The sequence below is a fragment of the Pungitius pungitius genome, chromosome 21 (assembly GCF_949316345.1).
Source record: "Pungitius pungitius chromosome 21, fPunPun2.1, whole genome shotgun sequence".
Taxonomy (NCBI): Eukaryota; Metazoa; Chordata; class Actinopteri; order Perciformes; family Gasterosteidae; genus Pungitius; species Pungitius pungitius.
This window is the reverse complement of record NC_084920.1, coordinates 2288271-2298879: the sequence shown is the minus strand read 5'-3', so window position 1 is coordinate 2298879 and position 10609 is coordinate 2288271. Positions and strand designations below refer to the sequence as shown.

Genomic DNA, 10609 nt, shown 5'->3' with positions numbered 1-10609 from the left:
CGGGAAGCAACAGGTGACCGTAGTCAAATAACAGGTGATTGTAATCAAACTCCCGCTTCTGGCAATTAAGAAGGCTGCCAATGCCAAGAGTTTGAAGTTCGGCTTGCGGGGGCCCGCTGCTGAAGGGACAGCCTGGAGGCCAAAGTTCACCGGGCCATCGGTACCCGGGCCTCCTGTCGGAGACACCTTCCCAAGACGTCTCTCAAATTGTATTTCTTTTGTTCCCTCGTTGAACGTTCCTCAGTCTAAGGCGGCCCCCGTGTGGCCCCTTTCGATCAGACGCATAGTGTCAGAGTCACATATCTGTAGTCATGCTGGCTGATTACTCAGTTTAAGTCTTGTTAGATGTAACAGATATTGTGAGCCCAAAGTAAGGCCTAAAAATAGCGCTACCGGGTGGCTGGGAATATTCTGAGCTCTGTTTCCATGGTTACTTCTGTTTCCTCCCGCCTCTCGGAAATCCAGAACACGGCCCCTCTTCTTCGCATCAACGGTAACAACTGCCCGATTTAACTTTAACATCACGCGTTAAAGCTCGCGGGGGCGCGTTTGGCGTCCGCGTCACGGGCCGTGACCCGTGTGAAGGTGTTGTGCCTCCGGGGCTAAAAGCGGACGGACACAAATACGCCGACTGACCCTCATCCAACTGAAACCAGTAGCGTAGCGTAGCATCTCACGGCAGACGCTGGAATCGGAACGGCCCGGCGGTCAAAGGCGGCCCCCGATGCCTAATTGGCCCCCTGGTCGTCATGACAACGCACGCAGGTAAACTTTAAGTTGTTTACCTGGCAACTCAACGCCATCATTAGTGCGCCTACTCGATTATACACACACACTTATGAGTTTTCTATATTTTCCATGTCCATCGCCTCACAGCTCACTGATTGCTGCTGTACTCCACACACACACACACACACACACACACTGATGTATACACCTCCCCCTCACAGTCTGTCCGGCGGCTGTCTCCCAGTACCCCTCTGTGCGCCTAGATGGCATGCTGAGAATGTTTACTTTCGCCACAGTGTGTATTTACAGAGCCTAATAGTTTTTTAGGCCGCAATGGCGCCTCGCTTCGTAACATGTGTAAAACCCACCTACTCCCTCTTTCTCCCACACACACGCACGCACACAGACAGACACACACACACACACACACACACACACTTACATCGGCCCACACCAAATAACAAATCAAACCCTCTGGCATTCAGGGTCTGGCAGTGGTGCGATCTCCAGGTGACGCGAGGGAGCAGGATGTGATGTCTGGGGGGGCGGGCTCACGATGAACGGACCCATGGCGTCTCCCGATGGTTCTGTGTGACCAAGAGAGAGATTTGGGAATGTGCGTTGTGCGAGCAGGTGATGGAGCTCCTTCGTGGTCACCGTCTTCGCCGCCCCCCACGCCGAGGTTTTCGTTCATCGCGGCACGCAGCCTACTTTTTATAATGAAGACCAGGCTCCAGGGTCAAGGGTCAGGATCATATGTCAGCGGATGGGCTGCGTGCACACATGGGTTTGAGTCCAATGAGTCACTCTGCTCCGTGGCTTCATGGCAGCTTCCACAAAAAAAACGCAATTATTCTTCAGTCCCCTGAGCAATAAAAGGTCCTCAAGCGGACAATGAATGAAATGGCTCTTCTCGAACTTGTCTCTCGACAGAAGTGACGTTGCTGTTTGCTCTTTGCTTTCTGGTGACCAGAATAACGAGGTGACGTATTTCCAGTCCAGCCTCGCTGAAGGTGCGATCCATTCCAGGGGAGGCAGATGTTCCCCAATCACTAAAGCTCAACTCCATTGGGCAGAAGCCGTGGCAGCCTGTGGGACCTGAGACAGTTGGTGAAAACAAGACAATTCGCCAGGCATTGTGGGACATGGTTTTCTCACGTGGGCAGAGGTGCGTTAGGACATCTTCTGGAACGCCGTGCGTGACGGATAAACTATACATAGCAGCGCAGAGGTATCGTGAGAATGTGTCCCTTAGCACCGCTCACTATAAAAGGGGGTGGCGGGGGCCGTGTCCTCGACGCAGGGGGCATTAAGGGTGGACTCTAAAACACTCGGGCCATTGTTTTACTTTCTTTCTCCACCAAAAGACAAAGAGCGCGGGGGGGAACACAACAGGTGAACAAAGATGGCTGCCCCCCCCCCCCACCCGGACGGGGCCGCCGTGCGTGACTCGGGCCGATGAACCTGATGTCCCGACGCCCGCCTGTCTGTCCTATTCACTCCCGAGGTGGTCTATTCACAGCGAGGGACCAGGGGACACACAACCCCAGGGGGGGGGGGAGGTTGTTTGCTCGCACGTCCGCGTGTGTGTGCGCATGTTAATGTATGTGTGTGGGTTAGTGTGTACTTGTGAGAGGGTGTGGGGGGGGGGTCGCTGTGAGAGAGAATGCTTGGTGACGGGTTACCAAAAACAGAGCACCAGGGGACAATGGGACCCAGGACATTCCTGACATAACCCCAGCACACCGGGGAGGAAGTGGAAAGAGGGGGGGGGGGGGGGGGGATTTATTGGTGTCCACGGCCCCCCCCCCGAGAGGAGGAACGGGTGCCTCTTTTGTCCCCTCCGGCGTTGGGGATGGACTGAATCGAGACGCCTCGCATAGAGGGGACGCCTCTAAACACATACGTCCATAATCACTCCTTTGAAAGAAGAACCACCAATTAGGGAATGGACATGGACGGCCATAGAGGGCTCGGACTCAAAGGGGGGCGGCTTTTTTGTGATGGTGTGTGTGTGTGTTGTGTGCGTGCTTTCCCGCGTGCACTTGTCGATGCGATGTGAACGCAAAGGGGGAGAGCCGGAATTGGATGTTTTTCAGCTCAGATTGCACAGGCGTCGACCCCATGGGAACGCTGCCACGAACCTGTCAGTGTCAGAGGGCATCTAGTCTCCTTTAGGTATGGTTCACGTTACACACAGTGTAAACACTCCAGTAGCTGACCGGACAATTGTCAAGTGAAATTCACAAACAAGCACAAACATTGCAAGTCAGTTTGTGTTGTCTTACGACAGAGATTCTGAAGCGACCAGTCTGCCCATTTAGTATCACTGAGCTCGTGAGAAGAAACGTCCCTTTTTCGCGATGGGAGGGCTGGTTTTGAATTGCATTGTAATTACTGACCAACCCCAAAACCTCCTCACGGCTTATGCGCAGCATATCGAAAGGTAAATAACCGTTTTTGTGAACGGAAATGATCAGGGGAGACGACCAGTGGGCCTGACAAAGAATGCCTCTTTTCCAAAGATTTAAACCCTTGAGAAAACATTAACATTGGCCAAAGACCACAGGAAAAGTATTTTTTTAAAAACAGCAAGAAAAACTGAATCTGCTGAAAGTGTTCTTATATTCTTATATAACAAACTACTTTTCAATGTTTTCAGGAATCCAAAGAAACAAGCTTCTATCGGCTGGGACGCACACTCGCAGAGAGCTGCAGTGATGAAGAAAAGCGCAGCAAAAAATACCACGTCAGTGTAAATAGTTTGTATTATTACACAATATTTACCACTATTACTGGAAATGGTCTTGTGTTATACTTTAACCTGGCCATCTAACCTTGAAACAGGTGGAAGAATATGTCAAACTAGACCTGTACTGCCACCTAGTGGTGACACGGTGTGCTAATTGTTCACTATATTTATAGTTGTACTATCATGAGCTGGGATCCCAAAATAAGCAAAACTAAAGCTTACAAACAGAATACTCTGCATGTAAACTGATTCAAACAGTTAATCCAATCTGGAATACAATGAAATGAATAAAGTCTTTATGAAACGAACAGCCATTCTATTGTGAGGAGTCCTTAAATAGATACTAAAATGCTCAAAAATACATTTTAACTTATTGATTCCAAGCACGTGTCACATTTATCTCAGCTAACATTAACTAACTAAAGACAAAGCAGACCTAAGGCCAATCTTTATGACTTTAGTTTTGCAGATATAACATTACTTGCTAAAAGTTAATCAAAATTTACATCCCATGAAACTCGTGAACGTCCTTAAAATACTGGACCAAAAGGCCATCGACGCCCCCATTTCCACAACTGTAATCTCTTCCCAGTTTTCACAAGAGCCTCCACTCAGTATGTGGCTGTTATTAATAACACTTCTTAACCTTCATCATCATCATCATCATCATCATCATCGTCCCCTCCCAGCTCCACTGGATCGCAGCGGGGGAGTCTCCGGAGCCTTGGGTGGCATTGTTGTGGCCGCGCGGTCTATTAGCTCATCGACAGGACAGTGCCAGATCATGGCGCTCATGAATATCGAGGCGCAATGGGAACCAGGACGCGAGCGTTCATTAGAGCGCCGCGGCCCTCTCGCTCGCTCTGCGTCTTCAGAACCACACAAAGAGTTCAAATGGGAACTCCCAGGCGCTTCCAGCTGGCAACACTTTGGGATAATGATGCTGGATTCCACACAAATGAAGGGTCTAAATACCACCAGAGAGGTACCTGAACCCCCTCCTCAATGCACAGACACGTACGTTAAAAAGCACACACACACACACACACACACACACACACACACACACACACACTTTTTCCGCCCTCGAGTGGGTTAGTCGCTCTCTCTGAGTTCAGGGGAACGCCAGTTTCCCACCGTCATCCTGGACCGTCACTGCTGTCAGATGCGTGCAGCAAACCCAGGAATAATCCCACAGCAAGTCAACAGTCCCCCCCCCCCCCCTCCTCATCCCCCCAACACACACACACACACACACACACATGTATACACTGCCGGACCACATCCTCCGAGTCTTCGGGACTGCAGATTGGGTTACTGCAGATTCCTGCCGCGGCCTCAAGGTATCCTCATCTAAGAACCCCCCCCCCCCTTCCCCCCCCCGGTTGAGTCATCAGCGTGAGCTGGGAAGAGACCACCTTCAGTGGTGTGATGTCAAATTGATGGATGGGACAATAATACTGGCAGAAGAGCTATTGATAGCTCTCTTTCCTTAATGTTGACACGCTGATACCGCACACCCCGAGCCATGGATGTGTGTGTGTGTGTGTGTGTGTGTGTGGCACATGCACTGCACAAGGACACGCCGGGTATTACACCCATTAATATCCCTTCCGTTCCCACTCAGGCCCGGGGGGGGGGGGGGGCGCGCCTTTGAAGTGGAGTGGCAGCTGAGCCGCCTGAGTGAGTGAGTGTGTGAGAGGATGTATACAATAACGCCAACACGCCGTCCCGACTTGAGATGAGTCGGCGGAGGGAAAGTAAACACACGGGGTTCCCCCTGAGCGGCTGTCGTTATGAACTGGGGGGGGGGGGGTGCGCTGAGAGGGGCTCAAGCTGTTTACACGGGACCTCAATGTCGTTTGAAGTGCCCCCCGCTCCCCCCTCCCCATTGCTCTCTCTATCTCGCTGTCTTTTGACTTCCTTTTTCCATTTCCTTGCCCGAAACCTTGCCGTAACCTTCCCGATGCGGTACCCGACCCCATTACCCCCCCCCCCCCCTGCCCCCCTGTGGAATTGTTGCCAGCAGCAACTAATTATCTGCCAGTTGGGTTCCGCCATGTTTGGCCCACTTCGTTTTGGCTGTGCGGTGTCACGGGGCTTTGGTTGCTGGGAGCTGAAGGGCAGCAGCAGGGAGCCGCACCGAACACACGGTGGGAGTCAGGGGTTTCGGGGGTTTGTGGGTTCGATGCTCCGATACGCTTGTTTCAGGGTGTTAGGCCCATTTGGGTTAAAAAAAAAAAAATGAAAAGAGGAGAAAACAACAGGGCGATGGGATTTGAACACGTTACATGCAAATGTAATTTATTAAGTTCACCAACGAGGTCTACAGTGCACAGATATAATGTTTTGTGCATCGTGCATTCAGTCAGCTGATTGTAGACAACAGCGAGGGGACCACGCTCGACAATGCGTTGCTATGGTGATGGAAAAATGTATAAATTAATCAATCTAGATAAGTGTTCCGAATTAAATTAAATTGAATTCCCTTTTAAAATGTTACATATGTCATGCATGTTGTTACAAATACCATATTTCCAAATTTCTTTTTGTGCGAGGGAGATACGTCACATCCGGTTGGAAAATTCCGTGGCGGCAGGGCGGCCAAAAGGTTAAATATTTAAACTTTGGACGACAGTAGCCGGTATTCTGCAGTCTGCCCCCCCCCCGGAAATGAACCCACGTGGATGCATCGTTACTGGGAGAAACAAATGGAACAGCGTCTGCGACAACGTGAAGTTTCAGGTATTTTTTGAGGTTACAAAGCGCGCGGTGGATCTCAGGTCATAAAGATGACGGAGCTTTACTGGTTCTGAGCCACGAGGTGGCGCTACTGTATCGCTGAAAACAAGTTGCCCCCCACCACCACCAACAAGGTGTTCGTCTCTCCTCGGAGGAGGGTAGAGGGGGGGCAAAGACATCGAGGCGAGGAGAGAGCCGAAGGCTGAGGTCCTGCGGGGGGTCTTGCAGACACCACTTGAGGCTTGTTTTGTAGACAGAAATCAGCAGACTGATCCAAGAGCAGCAAGTAAAGGACCGAGGAGAGCTCCCCGCCTGAAGCCCCCCTCCCCCTCGCCCCCCACCCCTGACACCAAGTGAGTCCTTCTTTCTTTCATCGTGTCTTTAATGCAGTTTAATCTCCCCCGGTTGTAATTGGGGAGGTAATCTCCCTGGATCCTCCGCCCAAAGGTGGCCCTGTGTGCGGGATCCTCGTGAACACGCATTGTGGTGTCACTGGAGAAGATGAGGAGATGAAGAATGTGTCAATGTTTTTGTTACTGAGCTAACGACTCGCAGTAGTTTGTTCAATTCCAATTACTAAAAGCCTCTGGTTATTTCTCCCATTGTTCTCTTCACTAATCTCGCGTGTCTTAAAACGCGTTTGAACTAAAAACATTTAAAGCGAATTAAAATAGTGTAGTTTGTTGCGTCACATCTGAAAAAATGCAAAAACAAGATAATAAAGTTCAATTAAAAAAAATGATATGAAGCCCATCAAAATGCATTTTAGATTGACCTGATAAAATTGTTAAGGAGGAAAGGAGAATTTCAAATAGGATTCAGACAAATAAGATAATAACACGGGGGAATAATAATGCTCAACAATGGCACATAGAAATGTGGGGAAAGTAAAGGATCAAATCGGACACAGATTCAGAAGAACCAAAAGGAGATAAAAACGAACATAAATAAACAGAACATTTGTCACGTTCACAGTGATGCTGTAATTCTTTGAATTATCTCTCCGCATCGCTCGCTCTCGAGTGTCCTGCATTTTGGCTCGAGACGAATTCATTTTAATTGGTGTCAGCCTGCCGGCACCACGTCTCCCTTTTGTGTCTTTTCACTTGATTTCTGTCCCGTTGCGTCACTGACACCGTTAATTAGTATTGGCTTCAGGTGTGTCCTATAGGTACCACACACACACACATACATGAAAGGGTCGGGGTTAACGCTTTGTGTCTTCGATTATCTGCCGGTTCGAATACGTTTCTAAACGGTCTTTGTTTTGAGTTTTGTCCCGGGCCCGGCCGGGCTGTCACCCCCAGAGGATGGTACAGCAAATACAGGAGGAATGTTGATCAGCTTACAGCCGAGCCGGGAGGTGCTTCGGGATTTGATCGGCCGTGATGCTGGAATAATGAATGACCCGTCGGCACAAGGCTGAAAAACCCAGAGACCCACACGCGCTCCCCCAAATCACCCGGAACCCATTGAGCGGATCGTTTCTGTTACAACATGTTAGTCTACACGCGTTCACTTTACTCCCCCCACTGCTTATTGGGTATAACTAGGTTCACGGGGTCTAACATTAAATGAAAAACGTCTCCGGGTGAAACCGGCGCGCTTTTACGCGCACTCTCATGAGCCACATCCGATAGGGAACACTCTGTCAAACCTGCACACCGAGAGAGGGGCATACAGCCACGTGAAGGCTGTTAATTAGGAAATGGGCTGCTTTAATGGCCAATGGCCATTTTTTTCTGTGCCAAAATGGACCCCCCATCCCCCCACACTCACGCACACGATAGATTATCGTCATGATGGAAATACAATAATTTATTTAAATCGATGCTTTTATCATTACACGTTAATATAACCATTCAAACATTCTTGCTGCCTTGACGTAGAGGCAATCCACTAATAAATCCAACATGTAATGGACTATTATTGTGATAAATGATAACATTCTGCCGGTTGTTTGGGGGGGGGGGGGCCCACAGCCCCTTTAGGGCTTCTCTTCTTCTTCAACAGGTTCAACGTCGTGTTCTCATTACGACCTCCATATGGCTGTGAACAAAGCGAGCCATGGGGCATTTAGGGCAGGCAACACGGTGAGAATTAGTCCGTAAAGCGGCGGAGGTATTTGTTGTAAAAGTGAGAGTAAGTACGAGAGTTGTTTGAGAAAGAAAAAAAAAAAGGAATCCCGAGGCAAGCAGTCGTTTGGTCAAGTGTTTATGTTCCTTCTGCGCGTTATTTTGGAAGTAAATTATACGCATCGGCGAGTTAAGGGCGAAATGAAACTCAAATGAACAAAACCCAGAGCGCAGTGGAATATTTAGACACCCCCCCCTCTCTCTCTCTCTCTCTCTCTCGCGCGCGCATAACTTGCCTGTTTGGGAGAAATCTGGGTTTGATTTTAACGGGGAGTAGCCTACCCCGGGGTCGCTTTACAACCTATGGATGTACAGGACGCCTTTCAGTTGGTTCGGGCTTTGGGTGCGGATGCAGCGGGCCGCCTCCTCTCGGCTGACGCGTTTCTCTTTAATATTTTAACCGAACACGAGACACTTCGTCGTTTTGGAGACGACCCTGTCCGCCGCAGGACGACCTATAGGTTCATTAGTGTGGATCTTTGGTGGGAGGCGTCACTCTTTTTTTTCCAATTTAAAGACAGCAACAGGCACGACTTGACACCCGGGGTAAGTGTATGATTTTACGGTTAGTTGTGCCAGTCTATTTATCCATTCGCGGGGTTTTCTTTGCGGGCAGATTTTCATTTTACGCACCACTTATCGTCTCAGAAAAGAAGCCGGTGACTCATAAGGGTCGCTGTAACTGGTCGTACCTACCATTTGTTTTGGGATAAAGACAATGACTGTCACTACTGAACGTCACTGTAGCCCGGAGACGTGTCGCGGTGAGAAGGTGCTCCGGATCAGCGGGGCGCGCTGCATCGCAGTGGCTGATGCCGCAGACAGGTGTCAGCCTCCTCGGTGTATGCAGCTGGCCCGTTGGTCCCATGGAAAGGGGATTTAATACGAGGTACAAGAGGTGGAAACAGAACCCGTGAGCTTTAAGAGAGATTTGGAGACAAAGCCAAGTGCAGACGCCAAGACCAGCGGCGCACCCAGGTCTCCAAAAGACGTGTATCAACTCTAACATTAGCTTTATTTTGCTTTAACAGATAACAACCCTTTTTGTGATTATTTTTTTGTGTGTGTTTGTTTTGGAAATTGAATGATTTAAAAAAAAAAAGTGAGGATGAGTTTGATTTGTGGCCCACCGTGGTCGAGGTGTGACAGGAAACAGGTTCCCTCAGCTCACACTCCCGAGCAGCAGCGAGCCTGGAGAGTGAAAGTACAGATTGCTTATCTTAGACTCTAAAGTATGCCTCCATTGCTCACTGATACGGTGTCAGCCACTTGACCTACTTCTCACCACCAATGACTGGAATCCGTCCACCAAGACGGCCTCTGGGTCCTCACCACTCGCTGAGGTCACAGAGAATGTAAAACGCCGAACCAGGCGACTCAAAGGTTGGAAATCGACGATTTGTTAAATAACTGCATCATACCTGCTTCTGTCAAGAACCCAGCGAGCGAGCGAGGGAGGGAGGTAGGGCCAGGAGCAGCCGAGGGCACATGACCTGAAAGCTAATCCAAGGCAACATAGTGCAGATTTTATGTGTGTGTGTGTGTGTGTGTGCGCGCACTTGAGTCATGGTACGAACCCCAGAGAAAAGCCGATTGATTGAGATGGAGGAAGCTGCAGTAACATAAGCAGGTTGTTTTTTTTTCTGCTTGGAAAAGCAGGATTCCTTCGAGCTCTTGGCTCCGTCCACCTGAGCGAGTAAAGTCAACACATCCAATGTATTTTTCTCTCGTGGCTTCGACAGTTTGACGGTGCAAAGTAATCTCTCTCTCTGCCTCTCCTTCCCGTTCTGTTTTTGCTGGGTTTCCATCCCCTCTTAAAAGTCCACCGTTTGTCATTTTTAACAAATGAGCTCGATAATGAGCTCTGTTCATGACCCCGCAGGGGAATCAGAGGGATCAGAATGATCACCTCTCATAATACAGATGTTTCTCTGGAGCAACATCGGCCCCTGGCAACACATTCTCCTGCAAATGTAAAACTATTTTTCTTGTATTGCCGTCTAACGTTGTGCTTTGACTCAATTTTGCATGCAGGAATACGACAATCTTTCCCTCCTGTGGGATTTCCAGCTCCTATATGATTTAATAAATCCTGGATGAGGAGCTGGTGATGAATTACCCACGTGCACAGTTTAAAACCCCCCCCCCATGTGAATTGTCTCTCCTAAAGAGGTGAAAAGGCTGTCCTACTTACTGACGTGTCCGTGTGCTTACTCTTCAAGTGACAAATTGGGTGTGTGTGTGCGCGCGC

General features: G+C 49.4%; 1 protein-coding gene across 1 annotated transcript in view; it reads left to right on the top strand.

The window, feature by feature from the left end:
- The first annotated feature begins 8615 nt into the window (after positions 1 to 8615).
- Positions 8616 to 10609, top strand: part of ntn2 (netrin 2) — a 29964-nt gene continuing 27970 nt past the window's right edge. Inside the window, 1 exon segment of the mRNA XM_037463261.2 lies at positions 8616 to 8904. The gene's annotated coding sequence lies outside the window, so the exon portion shown is untranslated.